The sequence below is a fragment of the Aulonocara stuartgranti genome (genome assembly GCF_965226115.1).
Source record: "Aulonocara stuartgranti genome assembly, chromosome: 3".
Taxonomy (NCBI): domain Eukaryota; kingdom Metazoa; phylum Chordata; class Actinopteri; order Cichliformes; family Cichlidae; genus Aulonocara; species Aulonocara stuartgranti.
This window is the reverse complement of record NC_138941.1, coordinates 18,611,884-18,635,133: the sequence shown is the minus strand read 5'-3', so window position 1 is coordinate 18,635,133 and position 23,250 is coordinate 18,611,884. Positions and strand designations below refer to the sequence as shown.

The window sequence follows — 23,250 nt, the reverse complement described above, 5'->3', positions numbered from 1 at the left end:
AAACTGCCTTATTGATGTCAACGGTCAGAGAAAAATGTCTGATAGGAAGGCAACCGTAGCTCATACAACCATTTGTTGCAACCAAAGAATGCAGAAGAGCGTTTTGGTCAGCTAAGAACAGGAAATTGAAGCTACAGTTCTCAAAATTTGACATGAGAAGATTGGATAAATGTTGCCTGGTCTGATGAGTCTTGATTTCTGCTCTGACATGCAGATGGTCGGGTCAGAATTTGGCATAAATAGCATGAAAGGATGGATCCATGCTGCCTCATGTCAGCTGTGCAGACTAGTGGTGGTGGTGTCACTGTGGGGGGGAGGGGCGGTATTTTCTTGCTGAAACGTTACATAGTGTGTGTGTGTGTGTGTGTGTGTGTGTGTGTGTGTGTGTGTGTGTGTGTGTGTGTGTGTGTGTGTGAGAGAGAACAACTTGAAACAAACTGCAGCAATAAGGGCAAACTAGTGCACAGTTATGTTTACGTGAGCGTTATTTTGTATGCATTTGTACAGTTCCATAACTGTGAGAATACATTGATAGCATTTAACTCTAGTAACAGGCATTTGTACCAGTAAGCATGAAAAAGTAGGGAAAAGAACTAGTATGTAAGCACTGACTAGTACTGTAAAGTATATGTGTATATAGGGCAATCGTGGCTCAAGAGTTCGCAGTTCATCCTGTAATTGGAAGGTTGCCAGATTGAGCCCCGCCTCCGACAGTCTCGGTCGTTGTGTCCCGGGGCAAGACATTTCACCCGTTGCCTACTGGTGGTGGTCAGAGGGCCCGGTGGCGCCAGTGTCCGGCAGCCTCGCCTCTGTCAGTGCGCCCCAGGGCAGCTGTGGCTACAATGTAGCTGCCATCACCAGTGTGTGAATGTGTGAATGACTGAATGTAGTGTAAAGCTCTTTGGGGTCCTTGGGGACTAAGTAAAGCGCTGTACAAATACAGGCCATTTACTGTGCGTGTGTTTATGCTCAAGTGTATGAATAAATTAGTCAGTTTTAAACAGTTGCAATTTAAACAGTAGAAGAGTGGCACTATATTTATATATTTATAAAGAATTTCAAACAACAATTAATTGATGCTCAAAGCAGGTTTATTTAATTAATATCCAGATTTCCAATTAGTTCCCAATTCATTCAGCAGCAAATCACATCACCACTCACTTCAAGGCTGTATGTATTATTGTAAGGTAGACCCTACAATAGTACATACAGAGAACCCAACAATCATATGACCCCCTATGAGCAAGCACTTTGGCGACAGTGGGAAGGAAAAACTCCCTTTTTACAGGAAGAAACCTCCGGCAGAACCAGGCTCAGGTCGGGGCGGCCATCTGCTGCGACCGGTTGGGGTGAGAGAAGGAAGACGTTTGTTGTAGGTCTGATTGAAGGACTGATGTGATGGTAAGTTGTCTGCTGTTCTGCTTTGAATATTGAGAGATTAGTTGATGGATTTCAAGCCAAATTGTGCCCAAGTTTAAGACCATATTCATTGGTTGTTTTTGTTGATGTTATTGTTTTGGGCTTTTTTTCCACAAGAATTTTCTAGCTCCCCTAGAATTCTGGCCACCCAAACGATGATTGCTGCTGAGAGAGCACAAGGTTTTGTCCCCCTGTACTATTCATGTCAGTGCAGGGGGTTCTCCTTGAGAGGCCAGGGTCGAAAAAGGGATGCTTCAGAACCTCCGAGGGTGTTATGCGCTGATTTGCATCCAAGGCCAACATTTCTTTGATTAGCCTTACAAATAATGTTTGGCCATTTTCCGGTCCTCGCCTAACCTTCAGCAGTTGTTCGAGGTCATCGAGACGCTTAAGTTTTATATATCGAGTTTCCTTGGATCGATAATCTGTCTCGTATTGAAATTGTTCTTGGGTCTTAAATGTCCAGCGCTGTTCGTTGTGGTTATCCTCGATGAAATAGCTGTCAGTGTACAAGCCAGACTCTAGAAGATGATCTGGTAGCTGACCCTGGGTTTCAATTATGAATTTCAAAACGTCATAATCGTCTTCCCCAGGATAGAGAGGCACCCCTGTAGCAAGCTCCACAGCTACCAGCCCCAGAGACCACATGTCGATTGCTTTGTCGTATGGAATGCCAAGCATAACCTCAGGTGCACAATAACCAATTGTCCCCACACGGTCACCAGGAATCACTGCAGAAGCAGGACATGCGAGGCCAAAGTCTATGAGTTTGACTTTGACGGGAGACTCACTGCGGTTCACAACCATGATGTTTCCAGGTTTGAGGTCAGCATGCACTATTCCCACAGAACCCAGGTGGAACAGAGCATTTGCGAGCTGATGCAAAATTGGCCCGAGTTCTCTCATTGGGAGACCTTGGTTATTCCGGTCCCCAATGTAGTCCCACAGGCTTTGGTCGAGGAGTTCGAAATTCAAGCAAATGCGCTCTCCATCGAGGAAATAGCCGTTCCATTCGACAATGTTGCACCTGTCTGGATCCAAGCGTCGTAGCTGCTCCAGGATGAAAATTTCCAGTTTTGCCTGGAGCAGAATTTCAGGGTCGCTCTTGTTGACTTTAATAGCAACCGTTTTGTTGTTTTTTGTATCGCGACATCTGGTTACCAAACCAAAGCCTCCTTCTCCAAGGAAGGCCTCTACCACGTGGTGATCTCCTAAAATGGTCCCTTTCGTTATTTGAAGATCATCTTCAGAGGCAGATGGGTTGGCTGAGGTGTTGATGTCTCTTTTTTGAGGAAATTCAACTGAGTTTTGGAAACTGCAGCTGAATTTTTGCGATCCATGACTTTTCCAGCTTGAAGGCTGCTGAGAGAGCACAAGGTTTTGTCCCCCTGTACTATTCATGTCAGTGCAGGGGGTTCTCCTTGAGAGGCCAGGGTCGAAAAAGGGATGCTTCAGAACCTCCGAGGGTGTTATGCGCTGATTTGCATCCAAGGCCAACATTTCTTTGATTAGCCTTACAAATAATGATTGGCCATTTTCCGGTCCTCGCCTAACCTTCAGCAGTTGTTCGAGGTCATCGAGACACTTAAGTTTTATCGATCGAGTTTCCTTGGATCGATAATCTGTCTCGTATTGAAATTGTTCTGGGGTCTTAAATGTCCAGCGCTGTTCGTTGTGGTTATCCTCGATGAAATAGCTGTCAGTGTACAAGCCAGACTCTAGAAGATGATCTGGTAGCTGACCCTGAGTTTCAATTATGAATTTCAAAACGTCATAATCGTCTTCCCCAGGATAGAGAGGCACCCCTGTAGCAAGCTCCACAGCTACCAGCCCCAGAGACCACATGTCAATTGCTTCATCATATGGAGTGCCAAGCATAATCTCAGGTGCACAATAACCAATTGTCCCCACACAGTCACCAGGAATCACTGCAGAGGTGTTACATGCGATGCCAAAGTCTATGACTTTGACTTTGACTTGAGACTCACTGCGGTTCACAACCATGATGTTTCCAGGTTTGAGGTCAGCATGCACTATTCCCACAGAACCCAGGTGGAACAGAGCATTTGCGAGCTGATTCAAAATTGGCCTGATTTCTCTCATTGGGAGACCTTGGTTATTCCGGTCCCCTATGTAGTCTGACAGGCTTTGGTCGAGGAGTTCGAAATTCAAGCAAATGCGCTCTCCATCGAGGAAATAGCCGTTCCATTCGACAATGTTGCACCTGTCTGGATCCAAGCGTCGTAGCTGCTCCAGGATGAAAATTTCCAGTTTTGCCTGGAGCAGAATTTCAGGGTCGCTCTTGTTGACTTTAATAGCAACCGTTTTGTTGTTTTTTGTATCGCGACATTTCGTTACAACACCAAAGCTTCCTTCTCCAAGGAAAGCCTCCACCATGTGGTGATCTCCCAAAATGGTCCCTTTAGATATTCCAAGCTCATCTGAGCCGAAGGATGGGTTGGCTGACATGGTGTAATGTGTCTGTTTGCGCTGTGGATTGGTGAGAAACAAAACTGAACTTGTTTTGGTTTCTCTCGTAAATTGCTCTCAAAACTTCTCGAAAGGGTTTCAGTTGCTGCAGGTCAACGTCCGTTAAGCATAAAGTAACAGGTGAGCGCTCCTATTTATGGGTTTTGGGATCAAAGCAAAGTTATGACGTCAGAAAGGATCAAAGCAAAGTTACCGCGTCACAAGCGATCGAAGGGATTCTCATATGTGCGCATGCGCACACACGTGCTCGTTTGTGTAATATTGTTCACACTAAACTTGACCCTAATCAATTTAATATCAGTCAATCAAAGAAAATGTTAGTTTTGGAAAATTTTAAAATGACATAACTGACAGTTAAAACCTTTTTTGTTCATGTATTTGTATTTGTATTGTCTTCGGGGGTTTTTTTTTGCATACCATGTCAAGCTTTTCTGTATATAGTCATGTCGTAGATTTCGGAGCAAACAAGAAATTGAATTGGATTTTAATATTGCAGTGCTTGGATTTCGGATTTGGCGCTTAAAACTTCTTGAAACTGTAACCGTATTTCATTCACCACAAATAACTATCTGATTGAATAGTTTTCTTATCAGATAGAGAAATAAAACGAGTCGCAAAGTCTAAAAGCAACATTTCTCTGCCTGGGCTGTACCTCTGCACGTTAGTCTGTTTCAGTGTGTGACCCCTCACCCCCTCCCTGATCAGTCGGGGGTGAGTGCGCTAATGTGCCTGGAGGCCGTTTTAATGAGTGTTTGCTGGAAAACGAAAAATACAAGAAGGATTTGTACGTTTTCACAACGGGGGAGTTTGCGTAAGTACTAGTAAATAATTTTCTCGAGTGTGTACGTTACACATGTTATTTGTTTAAAATTGGTATTATTATTTTGCTAGCTAGCAAACTCGCGGGATAAAGGATTGAAGTGCACTCAGTGCGATACAATACGGTGGCGCTATTCTAACAGTTAGTTATTGCAGGGTAACTTGTAGAATATGCTGTGAATTGAACCAAGATTACACAGCAGTAGCAGTAATACGAGTTACTTCCCTCAAGTGAAAGCGTTAAACGTTAGCCCGATGCTTAACTAGCCAACGTCAGGCTTTCTGATTGAAGGCTAAAAGCGACGTTGTCACCAAGTAAACAGAATATTGATGATATTTTTGTGTATCGCTGCAGCCTTTTCAAGTATTAACCTGGTGTCTTTGGGAACAGCTTAGGGGGAAATGACGGTAATATGACTGAACCATATGGGAACAAAGAATAGGCACTTTTTTGTGCTACGGAAGTTTCCTCGCTTTCATTCAAAATCTGTTTCTCATTAAACAATTGAAACATGATGGCTTCAAGCTGACATTGAGGCCTGTGGGGCACTATCAGCCACTGAGACAGTAGACAAGTGACTATTTCACACTTTAAGGCTGCCTGTTTATTTAAGGGAGATGAACAGTACATTATAACTGTACATAATAATATCAATGATGATAGATTAAATAAATGGGTTTTTGAAAGACGCTTGTGCATTTTTAAAGTCTAAAGTGTTGAATTGATCTGAGTATGTCATCTGTTCAAAGCCTCTCCCAGTCAGTGCTGTTCTCTATGCCTGTCTTACTCTACATGATGTTATTAGCACAAACACTTTAAAGGTGATAATTAGGTCTACAACAATAACACAGACTGCAATGTAGTTAAGCGTCTTACAGTTAGTTTTGAATGAATGAACTTAAAAAACAACACAAGCAAAGATCTGTCTCCTCCTGTTTTTTGTGTCACATAAGAAAGAAGCATCAATATCTGATGAGAAGACTTATTAATTTGGCCTTTCACGTGGTCTTATTCAGGTGATGCGAAGTGAAATATGCATCCTTTTTATGGTAATATGCTGGAAAATGTTGAAAATGGACATTAAACGTGCTCACAAAGTGCTTGAATTTGACCCTGAAAGGTGTATGAAGCCAGAAAAAGTCACACTTGGAGTAAAAACCTCTCATAGCAAGTTAATCATATTCAATTGATTTGATGCTTTCAGCACAAAATTTAGCCACACAGTCAGGACAGCGTCTGATTTACCTTCATCGGTAAACGTGTTTATGCGGTACATAGTAACAGTGTGGCTGAGTCCTCTGGTTCAAATCAGTTCCAGTACATTTGGAGATGTAAGTCTTAACCTTTCACATGCATCGGGAAGGAAAAAACATTTAATCTTCACAGTACTGCCGAAGTGCAGCGATACATTGTGAAGTGCACATTTCCATTTCTCATACAGTACTGAGCAAAAGTCTTGAACCACCCCCTTATTTTTTCGTGTTTTGCCAGGTCAGTCTGTGTTAACGGTGTTATTAACTGCATTCTTCAACTAAAGAAGTGAGAACAAATGATGTGGGCTTTTGTTTTTTTGCAATAGGCTGCAAGTGAATGTGTAAAGATACAATTTAAAATTGGTTCTTTGTTAAGTTTTCTGGTCCTTTCCTTGACTTAGGTGTCTGTTTATGTTTGAATGTTTCAGAGATTAGTGTGAAGGGTCTTAACAGACAAAAAGTGGTCAAATACAAGCCCTGGATTAAAAATCAGAAACACTTTAAAAAGCCTGGAGAGCTATTCCTTAATACCACTTTAAAGATTACAGGGAAGTCCGGATCCCTGGAAGCAAATGAGGGATGGCTCAAGACTTTTGCACAGTGCTGTACATGTCATGTTCCCTGTTTTATAGCTCAGCTCAAACTGACACGTTCTCACTAACTGCTTCTCATTTTCTCCACAGTAAACTTTGACCACTTCCAGATACTGCGGGCCATCGGGAAAGGAAGCTTTGGAAAGGTAATGCAGCCTCCATTTTTCACGCCACTTGTATATTGTTTGCCCTTAATTACCCACCACGGTCGTCATCTCTAAAGAATCAGTGCAAGCGAAGCGAAATGTGCTGGGATTACACTTCAGTTCTCGTGTGCTGCTGTTATTTAATAACAGTTATAAATGCAGCTTATGCAATTATTTCTATAAAGTCAGTTAGAGGAGAGCCGATTTCTATTTCATCTCACTCAATCTAGGTGGGAATTTTGACCCCACGTCTCAATTTAATTACAGAGCACATTGAACGTCTGGATGAGACTTCAGTAATGAATTCAGGACTGTGTGTGTGTGTGAGATACACAATTGGGGCTGCAGAGATTGGAATAGTTTACCTTCATTTTAAATATCACTGCCCTGTGCACATTGTCGGCTTTAAAATTCAAACTTAAAGAGTTTGTAAGTAAACTGGCTGAGATGAGACAGACGATGCACCGGGTCCTCGTCTGAGTGCTGGCTTTCAGTTGTGCTGTCTCTCTTGCCCAGCCATGCACACACAGACACTGTGCTACACTTACACAGTGAGACAGATGCTCACAGAGACGTCCAGATACATTTTGTCCTTGCTGGAGGTCATTTTGTGTTTTTTGGCCCACTGTGGCCTCACACCGAGCTCCTGCTGTTTTTTGAACACTTTAACAGCACCAGTCTTTAGCTTCCTGTTGAACACACAGTGGGGGGGTGCAGGAGGTAATAAATCAAGTTTGATTATCCTAATTTATAGCTGTCTTTATGTTAAGGATTAAAATAAAATTCACAAGAGGAAGGTGTTGGTGTGTGTGGTTGGGAAGAGAAGGGCGAAGCTAGAATGAAGCACAAACAGAGGGAGGTGTTTGCCTCTCGCTGTAGCGCTGTGAAACACGATCTGTAGATTGCAGCTTGTGTAGGTGCTCCAAGAAAATGGGTTCATTGGCATGCAGCACTGTAGATGTGCACGTATGGATGCTTGAGAAAGGATGCTTGTGTTGCTGAGCTCGTTCTTGCACAGCGGCGAGATGTGAGGTAGGTTGGGGCTACCTCATAACTCCCCGCTGTGAGGCTGCCAGATGGGAAGAAGAGGAAACCGCCTCGTTGTCCTGAAACGCTCGTTTTCCTCTGCTCACTTTTCATCTTTACAATCTCAGCACTTGGGTGTGTATCTTCTTGCAGTGGGCCTCTCAGTTTCATTCTTATTCATAAGCTCCTCTTTGTGTTATTTAGTTTGTACCTGAAAAGTCTAATTTATGCCTGAGTACACAAGTACAAATAAAAGGAGTACCACGTACTTTAATGGGTCAGCTTGGGTCCAGACCTGAATTAGAGATAATGTTGGGCTGTTTTAGGTCTGAGCCACTAACCTGACGAAAACGTAACACAACTGCTGGTAAGTGCGTGTTGTTTAACACTAGCATCCCCAGGCTTCTACCTTTCTACCTATAAAACCCGAGAGCAGTCAAATGGTGGAAGTGGAAGCTAAATTGGCTAAATTGACCGCGGAGTCATCATTTTGCGTTTCTACCTTTAAAAGCCGGAGAGCAGTCAGTCAAATGCTGGAGTCGTTCATATGTATATTAGGTCGTTACCTAGGAATTCTGGAGGGAGGGGAGTGGGGGTGAGTGATTGAGGGGGTGGGGGAGTGGAGTGTTTCAGTTTGCCATCTTAGGGAGAAATCAACACATGTCCTTTGTATGTCCTTTGTTGCTGACATTTATTGATGAAAACAGTACAAAAAACCAACCATTTGTACACATATTTACAAATAATGATAAAAAGTGAGTGAGTACATTTCAACATTTTCAGCAATCACTCACAATCCTGGCACTGCCACGGTATCTGTCGTCTGCATTTACCACATGTGTACCTGTAGCAGTGAACACATCGCACAGTGGCCTGATTTTTTTTGCATCTGTGTACTTGGATTTTAGGTCGCAAGCCACCCAAAACTTGCTCCATGTACCACTCAGCAGGCCATTTGTAAATATGTGTACAAATGGTTGGTTTTTTGTACTGTTTTTATCAATAAATGTCAGCAACAAAGGACATACACCCATGTGTGTTGATTTCTCCCTAAGATGGCAAACTGAAACACTCCAAGTTGGTGACTTTTGGAGATTTGTTTCCCTGGATGATTGAGAATGCATCAAGATGAAACACAAAAGGAAGCTCACCGCCTTTAGCAGCTCCCCCACCCCCTCAATCACTCACTGAGTGATTGAGGGGGTGGGGGAGTGGAGTGTTTCAGTGTTTCAGTTTGCCATCTTAGGGAGAAATCAACACACATGGGTGTATGTCCTTTGTTGCTGACATTTATTGATAAAAACAGTACAAAAAACCAACCATTTGTACACATATTTACAAATGGCCTGCTGAGTGGTGCATGGAGCATGTTCATTGGTTCATGGACCTCCCTGAACTAATGGCATTTATGGCAGCAACAAAAGCGGTGAGCTTCCTTTTGTGTTTCATCTTGATGCATTCTCAATCATCCAGGGAAACAAATCTCCAAAAGTCACCAACTTGGAGTGTTTCAGTTTGCCATCTTAGGGAGAAATCAACACACATGGGTGTATGTCCTTTGTTGCTGACATTTATTGATGAAAACAGTACAAAAAACCAACCATTTGTACACATATTTACAAATGGCCTGCTGAGTGGTGCATGGAGCATGTTCATTGGTTCATGGACCTCCCTGAACTAATGGCATTTATTGCAATTGTCATCTTGCAGGGGGTTTACAGGGTTCCATCGGTAAATGACTGCTGGTCAGCAAACCTGGGAAACCCACAGATAATTGGAACTATGGCACGAAACCGCTTCCAAAACATCATGCAACACTCCACTCCCCCACCCCCTCAACCACTCACCCCCACTCCCCTCCCTCCAGAATTCCTAGGTAACGACCTAATATACATATGAACGACTCCAGCATTTGACTGACTGCTCTCCGGCTTTTAAAGGTAGAAACGCAAAATGATGACTCCGCAGGGGTCTAAGGTAGAAAACCAAAATGACTGCTCTCCGGGGGTCTAAGTGTTAAAACAGATAGTTGGAGAGGCAGGTCAGTGCTTTTAAAGGTTTATCAGGTGTCAAATCATTTTATAGATGGGAAATGTAGGACTGTGCAAAAGTTTGAGCCACACCTTAATTCTAACATATAACTTGCTGGGTAATGGGAAACGGGTGCAACAGTTTAAATTTGAAAAGTTTACATGAAAATACAATATAAAAGGCAAAAACAGAGTTGATATAATGAGGTAATGAGCTTGAGCATCTTTATCTTCAGCACGCCCTGAACTCTCTTAGGCACATTTCTTTGGAATTCCTTTAAGTAGTCTTCAGGAATAGTTCTCCGAGCTTCTTTAAGGACATTCAGAGCTCTTCTTTCGATATCAGCTGCCGTTTTGTTCCATTCTCTGCCGAGATGATCCCACACGGCTCAGGTCAGTCCATGAATGATGGTGTTTCGATGTGTTTAGTAAGCTGCTGCCGATCAGACGCTTTCCAGATGGTATTGCATGGTGCATCAAAGTCTGGTGGTACTTTTCATAATTCCATCAATTTTGACGAAATCCCCAACACCCTGGCTGAAATGCAGACCCAAACTATGGCAGAGCTGTACAGTAGTTTACAGGTGGTTGTAGACATATTACCACAATTTGAACCAGAACTGTCAAATTTTGGTTCATCACTCCATCAGACCTGCTGCTACTGATTTTCAGTCCAGTTCTTGTGTAATTTGTTATCCCTCAGCCTTTTCTCCCTGTTCCCTTCCTTAATAATGGCTTCTTGACAGCCACCCTTCACTGACACCATGAGATGAGGCTTTGGTGAACACTAGATGGATCAACTGAAGGACCAAGTGCATCTTTCAGGTCCTGTGTCAGGTGTTTGCTGAATTTTTTTTGACATGACTTTCAGGTACTGTTCCTCCACTGTAGATAGATTTTTCAGCTTGTCCCCTTTTTTTCTGTCTTCTACTTTCCCAATCCAAAGAAATTAAATAGTGTGTTTCTGTGACAGGTTGCTAGTAACAAAGTCCCTAAAGATAAAATTTAAAATTGGTTTTTTGCTAAGTTGTGTGTTTTGTATTGTATTTGACAACTCGGGTTTGTCCCCTTGAGTTAGGTTAAGTGGTTTAACCCCCCCAAAAAACAAAAATATTGCTCTGAAAGCGATCAGGTACAAAGACTGGACTGAAAATGGGTGAAAAAGCAGTTAATGTCCAAAGAAAAACTTTAAATGACCTTCAGAAAGTCTAAAGAAAGGAAGAAGAAGAACATCTGGCTCAGTACAGGCAAAATATAAAGAACTGAGGAGAGGCTCAAGACTTATTCACAGATAATCAATCAAATTAATCAAGCGTCATCTGGAAGCATCCTCCTGGCTGTAAGAGCGTCTCGTTTTTGTCTCATTAACTGTCTGGTGGCACTCACAGTAGTCTGCTGTGACGGGGACCTCGAGGACTAATGTTACAGGGAAATCATTAGGAAAGTGCTTTGGACTGAGCTTTACTGAAATCTCAGTTTTCCCCCTGTCGGAGAGCTCCACCACCTCCACCCCTCCTCCTCCTATTCCTTCTTTTTAAACGTCAGTGCAGGTACCGTCTCCCTCCCTCCCATCCCTGTATTTTTGTTACATAGAACTTAGTGGCTGTGCTCACTGTTCAATTCAAGTTGGTTTAAGAGAGATGGTAGTTTAAAAAACACAAAAACAAGCTGTTTTGGTAAAGCAATATACAGCGGGGAAAATAAGTATTTGACACATCAGCATTTTTATCAGTAAGGGGATTTCCAAGTGGACCATTGACACAACATTTCCACCAGATGTTGCCATCAAGCCAAATATTGACGTCATACAAACAAATCAGAACATATAAGTATACAAGTTAAACCACAATAAATAAAGTGAAATGACACAGGGAATAAGTATTGAATACATGGAGATAACAAGGGGCAAAATGACATAGAAAGCCAGGAGATCACCTGAAATCTGTCAGTATTGATAGAGAAATCCTGTCCCCTATCAGTACTAATTGATATCAGCTGCTTTAGTCCTAATTGATGGCCTATAAAGGCTCCTCATTACCCAGAAGGCACACAGGAAAGACTTCATGATGGGTAAAAGCAAAGAACTCTCTCAAGATCTTCGTAATCTTATCGTTGAAAAGCATTTTGATGGGAATGGTTATAGGTGCATTTCCAGAATGCTGAATGTTCCTGTGAGCACTGTGGGGGCCATTATCCGGAAATGGAAAGTGCATCAGTTCACCATAAACCTGCCACGATCAGGTGCTCCACGCAAGATCCCTGTCCGAGGAGTCCAAAGAATAATCAGGAGGGTTCTCCAAGAGCCAAGAACCACTCGGACAGAACTTCAGGAAGACCTTGCATCAGCAGGTACTGTTGTTTCAAAGAAAACTATAAGCAATGCACTGAACCGCCATGGCATCCATGCACGCTCACCACGCAAGACTCCATTGCTGAACAAAAAGCATGTCAAGGCTCGGTTAAAATTTGCGCAACAGCATTTGGAGAAGCCTGTGGATTATTGGACGACTATAGTATGGTCAGATGAAAGCAAAATTGAACTTTTTGGCAGTCATTCTACACACCATGTTTGGAGAAGAAATGGCACTGCTCACCACCCCAAGAACACCATACCAACAGTCAAGTTTGGGGGTGGAAGCATCATGGTTTGGGGCTGCTTTTCAGCAAGGGGTACTGGCAGACTTCATATTATTGAAGGCAGGATGAATGGAGAGATGTACCGGGACATTCTGGATAAAAATCTGCTGCCATCTACCAGGAAGCTAAAAATGAAAAGAGGGTGGACATTTCAGCAAGACAATGATCCCAAACACAAGGCCAAGGAAACAATGAAGTGGTTTCAAAGAAAGAAAATCAAGTTGCTTGAATGGCCCAGTCAATCACCTGACCTAAATCCCATAGAAAATCTATGGAGAGAACTGAAGATTAAAGTTCATAAAAGAGGCCCAAGGAACCTTCAAGATTTAAAGACCGTTTGTGTGGAAGAATGGGCCAGAATCACTCCTGAGCAATGCAGACGACTGGTCTATCCATACAAGAGGCGTCTAGAAGCTGTAATCACCAACAAAGGCTTTTCTACAAAGTATTGAATAAAGTGTGTTCAATACTTATTCCCTGTGTCATTTCACTTTATTTATTATGGTTTAACTTGTATACTTATATGTTCTGATTTGATTGTATGACTTCAATATTTGGCTTGATGGCAACATCTGGTGGAAATGTTGTGTCAATAGTCCACTTGGAAATCCCCTTACTGATAAAAATGCTGATGTGTCAAATACTTATTTTCCCCGCTGTATATGATTATTAAAGATAAAATATAGTGTTAATTTGTTTGAGTTCCTTCCCTCTCTCTTTACTTCTCACTCTGTTTTGAAGCATCTGCCTTGCAGCAGATGGGGGAGACTGTATTGGCAGCTGCTTTCCAGGAGGATGTAGCTCATCTGTATCGCGAGGCCTGTTGGGCCATATACGTCCTAAGAGTAAGAGTAATTTCCTGCTCTCTCTTTTCCTCTCTAACTTTTCCCTGTGTGCATTAGGGCTGCCACAAACGATTATTTTGATAGTCGACTAGTCACCGATTATTTTTGCGATTAGTCGACTAATAGGATTAGGGCTGCACGATTAATCGTTAGAAAATCGCGATCTCGATTCAAACTTATTTGCGATCTCATTTCCAAATGACGATTTAAAAGAAAGAAAAAGAAAAAGACGACGACGATTGTACCGCATTTTGATCCGGGACGTACTCTGCATGAAACCAAGTGCTCACTCTTCCTGCTCAACAAATGACAAGGGCGGAGCCTTATACCACGTGATACAGAAGCTGTGCCGTGTGATGCTAATATTAGCAGGGAAAAAACAACGGTAGACTGGTGGGTAATAAGCGCATGAATAATACAGAAAACAGAGATTGGAGACGGGAAACTGTTCTTGAAGTACAGAGACAGATAGAGAGAGAGCTAGCTGTGCATGGAGTGTGATTTTAATAGTCGTGGAAGCAAAACAGCAAAATTAATGACATTGATCAAATGTGAAGCGCAGTTTGCTGCTTCTTTTGCTGCTGGCTCTGTGAATTTTGGTTGGAGAGACAAAACCTGCAGCTCAGAATCAGCGCAAGAAGACGTAATCGCAGCGCGGACCGGACGCATCAGGATCGCTAAGCTCCGACAGCGTGTCCGTCTACGAGCCGTCGGGTGAGAAAGCCGAGAAAGACAAAGTTGATTCTGATGCGTCGGTCCGTTCTGTGTTTACGTCTTTGTGTGGAATCAGTGTACCTGCTCTCATTTACACGGATTCGCATTTGCGACCAAATTGGTTGCACTCTAGAGCCCTGTTACTTGATGAAAGTTGGTTTTGCAGAGTTAATCTTGCAGCTCAGCCACAGCATAGCCCTCAGCAACCAAGAGCATGCTAGCGGGCCGTTGTTATTATGTTATTACTGTGCTTTTCGGAAAATAAGGCACTCTAAAAATCAGTCCTTTGATTTTTCTGGAAATCGACAGTGCTCCTTATAATCCGGTTTGCCTTATGTCTCTACCAGCTTTGCACATCTACAGACTGAAATCTTTGCCCATTCTTCTTTGCAAAACAGCTCCAGCTCAGTCAGATTAGATGGGCAGCGTTTGTGAACAGCAGTTTTCAGATTTTGCCACAGATTCTTGATTGGATTTAGATCTGGGCCCTATTTCAGGAAGCCGGTTTAGTGCAAACTCTGAGTAAGTATACCCTGAGTTAACGAAAACTCTGGGTTTTCGGTTTCACAAAGCGAGTTTAGATTAATCCTGAGTGAGTTACTATGACGACACACTCCGTGAAGCTAACCTGCTCCCTAGCAGGTTTACTTCAACTAACCCTGACGTTCTCCGCCTCTGTGTCGGAAACCTGACTGTAGGAAGTGTCAGACATGGCGTGCTCCTTCCTTGAAGAGCCAGTAGATGTTGAAGCCCAAATTCTCCGCAGAGCTCTCCGCCGGGAGAGAGTGATTAGAGCGCGTTCGGACATTTTATCATTTCATGATGATTTCCTGTGTGAACGTTACCGTTTTTCAGCACAATCTATAAGTTATTTGAATAACATCCTCAGGCCTAATATTGCTCATGTGACACATCGTGGACATTCTCTCAGTTCTGTACATATTATTTGTATTGCACTTCGGTTTTTTGCAAACGGGAGCTTTCTGTATAATATTGGTGATGCTGAGCACGTTTCCAAGGCTACCGTCTGTCGGGCAGTCAGGAATGTTACAGTTGCACTGAAACGTCTCCTGTACTCGTTTGTGGTGTTCCCCGGTCATAGACCCACAAGATTTATCAAAGAGGGATGCCACAAAATTGCAGGTAGCAGGATGAACAAAATTTAATTCATGATGTGGTGATACTTGAACTACTACTTAAATTTTACATTTATTTTCACGGTTCCCAGGCGTGATTGGCTGTATAGATGGCACTCACATTCCAATCATTGCTCCTTCAGTAAATGAAGGAGACTATGTGAACAGGAAGTCGTTCCACAGCATTAATGTACAGGTACATAGTTCCCTGTAGCATTTCAAACTAACAAATCATTTCATTATAGTAATGGATGCTAATTTGTGTTCTCTGCACTGTGAAGATCATATGTGATGCTGCCAACATTATCACAAATGTGGAAGCCAAGTGGCCAGGCTCTGTGAGTGGTGGTGGTGGAGGACCCCCACCTGTTTTTCGGGCCTCCTCTTTTTTTCTAGTGGCCATAACGGGTCACATTTGAGCATACAGAGTAAGCAAATATGTACTTGTAATGTGCTCAGATGATTTCAATAAGTGCTTACAGAAAGAAAATTAATGTAGCCTCTAACTGCAATTGATTTACATCGGACAAACAGACCAAGCACTATGGCTCAATTACACCTTACCTGTTTGGTATTTGGTGAGTATTGAGTTGTATTTTTGTTATTGACCAAATACTTATTTTCCACCCTGATTTACGAATAAATTCTTTACAAATCCTACCATGTGAATTCATGGATTTTTTTTTCACATTCTGTCTCTCACAGTTGAAGTGTACCTCTGGTGCAAATTACTGACCTCTGTCATCATTTTAAGTGGGGGAACTTGCACAATCGGTGGCTGACTAAATACTTTTTTGCCCCACTGTATGATCCACCGGTGGTGATATTTTGGTATTTTGTGAGTTCCTGATTTAACAAATCAGCTCTTTAATCCAGGCCTGAGAGATTGAACTTTAAAGCGCTATAAAATATTCTTACTGAAAACAGTCGCAAAGTATTTTTCTCCATGATTATAATGAGCTTGGGAGAAATTCACTTATATGGGACACTGATCGAATGAGAAGTCCCGAGCCTAAAAGGATTGCAGCGAGTCAATCCAGTCCAAAAACAAGGAACTGTTTCCTTCAAAATGATGACGTCATCTTGCTGGTGATGGAGGCTCGAATAGGTTGCGCGTGAGACTCCATTATCAGCAATATCTGGTATGAATGTGTGTGGATGTATGCATGTGACTGGACTGTGACGGACTGACGACTAAAAGTTTAACTGACTTGATATTGAGACAAAAACGGTACCGACTTTAGGATTAGTGAATGTCCACAACAATTCACCCAGCCTGTAAAAGAAGGGTGGAGGTTTTGTCTTGCTTTGTTTTGTTTTTGCAAGAACAGATGGATGATAGAGACTAAGGGGGGAGGCTGTAGCTTCACATGAGTGTGAACTGCAGACTGAACCCTTTGGTTGCTAATTTTGAGTTACTGATGTTTGCATTAAGAAAATTGTGTTTTTAGTAGCTGTAGTTCGATTAATGTATCATATTATATGGTTGGGAATGTTAAATGCTAAAGTGAAGAAAAGGTTTGATTCCACTCATGACGGAGCAGGTTATTATTAACCATAGCAGGTCACTGTAAAGAGTCAATTAACTTTTATAGAGGTAAAAAAAACAAAAAAACAAAAACCTCCACTGAGGTCTATGAATAACAGGGGAATGATAGACTTGCCACACTCAAAATGGAGATATGTAATAATAAACACTGGTCCCCGTCTTTTGGGTGCTTTCTTGAAATAGTCAGCAATTTAAAAGTAAGATAGACACAATGTCCTCCTGAGACCCAGGGAGGAAGAAAAAAGAAAAAAAGGAAAAGCATTTTCCTTTTTTCTTTTTCTTTTTTTCTTTTTCAGATAAATCAAGTGTTGGGACGGTAAAAAAAACACATTACAAAAACAAAATTGTTTTTAACTAATTTTATTTAAATTTTACAACATGTGCACTACAGTGCACAAGGGGAGTTCATTGATCACGAATGTGAAACTAACAAAATTCAAGAGCTATTTAAGAAAATTAAAAGCTCCACTGAATTTGTTGTAAGCAGGATATTAAAACTTATTTATATAACAATATAATAATAAAAATGTAGATCAGGGACCAACTTAGAAGTCACTGACACTTCACTAGCTGTAAGCCATTGGTTCAGGAACAAGTGATTGCACTGGGCTTTCTATTTCACAAAAATCAATTCATTTATGATATCTGAGGAAGTACTGTGATTTTTTTATTTGGAGACACAAAGCAACATTTGGCACTTCCCACATCTCACATATGTTTTACTGTTGCACCCAACCATTCTACAACTGAAATGCCTTGGACTGTTAACCATCTCAGGCAAGTGGAGGGAACCATATTTTGCTACACTCTCATCTGATTGGGGCCTCCTTTTCTTGATTTTTGGAGAGAACTCTTCATTACTGGTATTATTCAGGTCTTGTTCACATGTTTGTCCCTGGTTTCTCAGCCAAGAGGAGCTTGAACTCCAGATACTGGGAGTTCTTTTTGCACATTGAGATCATTGATAACTTTCAGCAAAGACGTGATCGTGTAGAAACAATCAGGTGTCATGGATTCAGCTATAAATGCGACTCTTATTTTTTACTATACTGGAAATCATTCCTGCATTTTACCCATATTTTATTTTTAACTCAAAGCAAAAATTCCAGATTCTCCTACATGTTGGTTTTGGACCAGATAGGACGACAGATTTCAGGTGGCCCTGTGTTTTTCTCTATCACATCTGCCACTGCATCTCGATAATCTTTGTGTGGCTCCTCCTGGGTTCTCACCCTCTCCTATCTGGCTCACATGACTCTCATCTTCTGAAAAATCTCTGTTTGAATCTCGCTCAATTATTCTGTTAAGAATTCTCTCTGCCTTTGTCAAAGAGTTGTCTACTAGGAAAAAGTGAAATAAATATAAGTACAAAGTCCCGACGTGCACTAGAGTACACATTAATAAATTAGTCATGTTCTCTGTGAAACTCAATAAGCCTAATTCTTAAAGACCCCTCAAATTATTTACTAGATGTTTATTTTTTGAAAATTAATAAAAATCTGAGTTTAACAAAACATTTTAAATGTAAATATCAAGCTTACCTTTCTTTCTTCCTTAAAATGTGCTGGTGGGCATGCCAGCCATTTTGAAAAGGTGGGAAAACAATTGGCAAGGCCACACCCCCACACATGTGATATAATTTTAAAGGTACTGTTGTCCTCTCTAAGAAACATCAGGACTTAGAGGAGTGGCAAGTAGAGTATGAGAGCTACAAGAAAAAAACTAAATGTGTACTACAGTGTGCAAAAATGAATTACTGGGTCATCAGGGGGTTATGAGGGACATTTATAAAACTAAAAATCCCACAAACCTTGAAGTGCACTTGAAAAGCTCACACAAGAAGGTTAACCTAGCTTACCTTGAAGAGCTCATCAGGGGGAGCACACCCCCCCCCCCCCCCACCCCCCCCTCCTTGAAGAGCTCCCCCACTTAACCAGCATCCCCAGAAAACAGCTAACCCCAGATAAGGCAGCGTGATGCGTCCCGAGACAACAGGACTGGGACATCTAAATAATTGTGTGAGTCAATCGCCTTCAAAAAGTTTATCAATTCACTTGAACCAAAATTAGGAACACCCGGTGCTGCAAGAGTTAATAGTCTCAATACCCAAGGATAAGCGGAAGAGCATGATTGATATGATGGAACTGGGATTTGGTTACACTTAATTTTTGCAAAACACAACTAAAACTATAACTGAAACTAATCAAAACTAAACTGAAATTAAGGATGTTCAGAAAATAAAAACTAGACTAAACTAGCGACTGATTGGTAAAAACTGATTACAACTGGTAAAAATTGAAAATCTGGAGTCGAAGCTAAATAAAAATAAAAACTAATGAAGATGGCAAAACGTTTAAAACCCTGGTGCAGAGATTGGCGAATCTGACCAGGAAATGTTATAAAATGGATTGTCGGAACAGCCAGCGTTAAAGTCACCTTTGACAGTCCAGACTAAGATGGCGTTGAACATCTTCAGGGCGGAAAAGGGTTGGTGTGACCAAGGTGTGGTTTGGCTTGTTGTATGTATATTTTGAGATCATATGGCTCTGGATGGACCAGTTACCAGGCCATGGAAGGAGGACAGACTCATTGACTGAGGAGAAGGAATTTTCTGGGATTGGAGATCCTCTGGGTGAGTGGTTGACTGAAAGCATGCATAAAATAAAATTTATCTGTTGTTATTGATTGGTAATAGATTGATAATTGGCCACATTTACAGCTGTATTGACTTGTGGACGTAGTCAACTTCAGGTTTAAGCACTCTAATCAACAGGTTGAAAATAGTGACATTAAAGGAAGAGTATGCAGCGCCACCCTGTCAGACGCCAGTGACGGTGGAGCTCAGTGATGAATCAGGTGAGCTGCATTCATGGTTGACTCATAGCGGAGTTTCCCCTGCTGTGGTCAGTAAGGGGAGATCAGGGGGAAATAAGATTTAAAAGAGGCATTTATAAACGTTTATGTGTCAAGTGAAACGGGATAAAAGGGGGTGTTTTACTCTTATTTTGGCATCAGCTTTATTATTGCATCAGAATCATATAACTAGCATTGCATTAAACATTTATTGAAGTTTTTGACATTGTACTAACATTTGTGTTCCAGTGATTGTTATAACCGCAGGTTAATTTTCTATTTACAGGTGTCAGGATAATCATACGATCTTCTATTGCAGGTGTAACCATGATCATTTTCAGACATATTGCAGTTTGTTGCTCATTATAGAGTTGTGCTCAAGTTAATAAGGGTTAAAAGCTACAGTCAACGCGATGTTTGGCTGATCTATGGTGTGGAGTGACTTCGAGCATAGAGGGCCGCACGCGCTTACATAACATTGATATCATGTTATTCTTTGTGATTTTTATTCAATTATGTCTTTAAGCTAAGTTTTAAATAGTGGCAGTTAATTAAATGACATTCATTTAAGATTATATACTTGAGTCAGAGCATCATACGCAGATCAACTTAACAATCTGGGAAACCTTGTAGCTGCCTAACCTTTTCTTTGAATGTTCTAGCTCCGTTGATTTGACACATTGGAATGTGTCAAAAAAAGGGGGGGGAGTTGAGTTTTAACATCAAACAAGGATTATTTGAACATTTTTATAACTACATTTGTGTCTTTAATAACTTAGGAATGGTAAAGCTTAAGCTAATAGCGGCCCGAGAAGTTTCCGGTCTTTTGTAGAGAATCAGTGAGAAGCATAAATCATTATTTCCATGTGTAAGCATCAATCATTGAAATGAACTGAATAGCGTTTAGAAGATTTGTTAATTTGTTTATCTTTTGTTAAAAAGAGTGGTTTCAATAAGTTTCAGACACACCTTGCAAATGTGCTTATGATGAGTTGGCACTCGGCCTTTTGAAGGTCATAAGCTTCGTTCGGCGTGATGGTCCAGACTGATAAAGTGTAGGAAATGCCTTGAGTGCAGAGGGCTAAATGCAAACACGCTTACACACACATAGGATATGATTAGAATAAGTCCCTGGGACATTCTGAATGTTTTAGACCAATTCTGAATCACTAGAAGGTCAGTAGATAACAACATTAGATTATTAGGGTTAGGAAGAGAGGTGTTTTGGTTTTCTGTCTCTTACAGAGAAAGGGACAGACACCAGACGAGGTCACAGATATGCGAGGATCCTCCGCAGCAGAGACAGACACAGTGACTGCCGAGACATCAACTGGGTCCAAGTGTCATGGCGTTTGGGCTCCAGCTAGTCACCACAAAAGGATGGATCCCATAAACACAGCAATAACCATGAAGGGGTTGGCGGAAATCCAGGAACACCAGACCAACGAAGTTCGAGAGGCTCTTGGGCAAAAAGGGGGACGCGTTCCTGATCTTTTTCTGGAGGATACACAGATCGTTGTTTGAAATCGGGGCAGAATAATCCCCTGATCTGTGCCACGACTGAAGGGTTGTCTAACCCCTGAGGTTGAAGAATGAAGAGCAGAGGATCACCCAACTGGAAGACACTGGTAGCTGCAGCAATAAAATAAAGGCTAAAAGCTCCTTGGACAGAGGTTCTAGTCTGAGTACGTCGGAAGGGTATAAGGTAGCACCAAAATAAAGCTGTGGGAGAACTGGGGAGTGTCATCTGTACCTGCTATTGTTGGAATAATAGTTTTTCTTGCATCTGAACTGCGCAAACACAGAGGTCATCTCACATATGGTTCGCCCCTCAGGGGGACAAAGGGCCTCAGGAGTGAGAAGAGATGAACCCGGCGACACTGGATTATAGGGTGTTGGTGAGCTCATTATTCTAACGAGCTCATCAGGGGGAATTGTTAGATTATAATATTATTTTATGCCATGTTATACCCCTAATTAAAGATTGTGAATTATTATGTAGTTTTAGTTTGCATCATTCTCCTGAATTAGAAGATGATGATAACTATTGCATTTGTTAAACTGATTTGCATTACATTAGACTGCTGATTTATTGTGGATGAATGATATTGTTTTATGATGCATTATACTGCTGAGTTATAAGAAATACTGTTTGCAGAAAGTCATCACCTTATTGGTCTGATTAGAAGAGAACAGAACATGCTGGAGTTTTCTGCCCCATCTCAGCAGGAGCAGATAAACGGGGAGCCAAGGTCGTAGCTTAGGCGCCGTGTGAGAGAAAGGATGTGAATGTTTAGGCTTTTATGATAAGGTGGAGGCACCAGAGGCTATAAGAGTTTGTGTAAAGGATACTGGCAAGTGGCTTTGGCACCAGAAGCGAGAGAGCTGACAGCCTTCAAAACTCCTTTTGGTATGTACCAATTTAAAGTCATGCCATTTGGGCTTCAAGGTGCACCAGCGACATTCCAACGATTAATGGACCATGTACTGAGAGATGTGTCAGCATTCTCTGCAGCATATCTGGATGACGTGGTGGTGAACAGCCAGTCCTGGGAAGAGCATGTCATTCACCTACAGAAGGTGCTACACTCCATCAGAATGGCTGGACTGACTATCAATCCCAAGAAGTGCTCCATAGCCAAGAGAGAAGTGGAGTACTTGGGCTTTGTAGTTGGCTCTGGGAAGATAAAGCCGCAGGTTGGAAAGATTGAAGCAATTCAGTCCTTCCCAGTTCCGACAACAAAAAGGAAGGTGAGAGGTTTTCTGGGTCTAGTAGGCTGGTACCGGAAATTCATACCTTCTTTTGCAGAGCGATCCACTGTACTGAATGACCTCACAAAAGGCTCAGCCCCCAACAAAGTGCGTTGGACAGAAGACTGTGAGCAAGCATTCAGAGACCTCAAGGAAGCAGTTTGCACACATCCAGTTCTACACAGTCCAGACTTCAACAAGCCATTCATCTTGCAAACTGATGCTTCAGGAGTTGGCCTTGGTGCTGTCCTTCAGCAAGAGGTGGATGGTGAAAGAAGGCCTGTGGTGTTTCTGAGTCGGAAACTACTCGACAGGAAGACGAGGTATTCGACGGTGGAGAAAGAGTGCTTGGCCATGAAATGGGCTATTGAGGCCTTGAGGTATTATCTTCTGGGACGTCACTTCACTCTGGAGACTGATCATCGTCCCCTCCAGTGGTTGAACCGCATGAGGGATGCAAATGCCCGCATTGCAGGATGGTACTTGTCTTTGCAGCTTTATGACTTTACGGTCCAGTATAGGCCAGGGAAGTCAAATGTGGTTGCTGATTGTTTATCTAGGATGACAGAGGACTGAAGCACTTCGCGCTCAAGAGAGGGAGGAGGAAATGTAAGGAAGAGGACTCCCTTACTGTATTTTTTTTTTTTTTTTTTGTGCCTGTCCCGTTTGGCTCTTTTGCCATCAGAACTATTGTCTAAAGGCAAAGAAAGATGCCCAACGGATTTACTTTACCAAATTGACCATCCCAGCCTTGCCGTAATGGTCCATTTGATTCACCTTTTATTGTTCATTTCATTTTCACTTACTGAATACGGGACAGACTTGACTGTATTTATTTATATTATATGTATAGCACTTTAGAGCACACCTTTCACTTTATTAAAAGCACCTTATCAAGCAATTTATGAGCATTGCACTTTAAGCATGGATTTGCACACAAGAAGTTTAAATATTTATTGACTATTTATTGGGAATTTTAAAATCAGTT

The 23,250-nt window shown here is 41.8% G+C and overlaps 1 protein-coding gene across 1 annotated transcript in view; it reads left to right on the top strand.

The window, feature by feature from the left end:
- Nucleotides 1-23,250, top strand: part of LOC309700493 (uncharacterized protein) — a 2,098,293-nt gene that overhangs the window by 1,752,369 nt on the left and 322,674 nt on the right. The gene's annotated exons all lie outside the window — the stretch shown is intronic.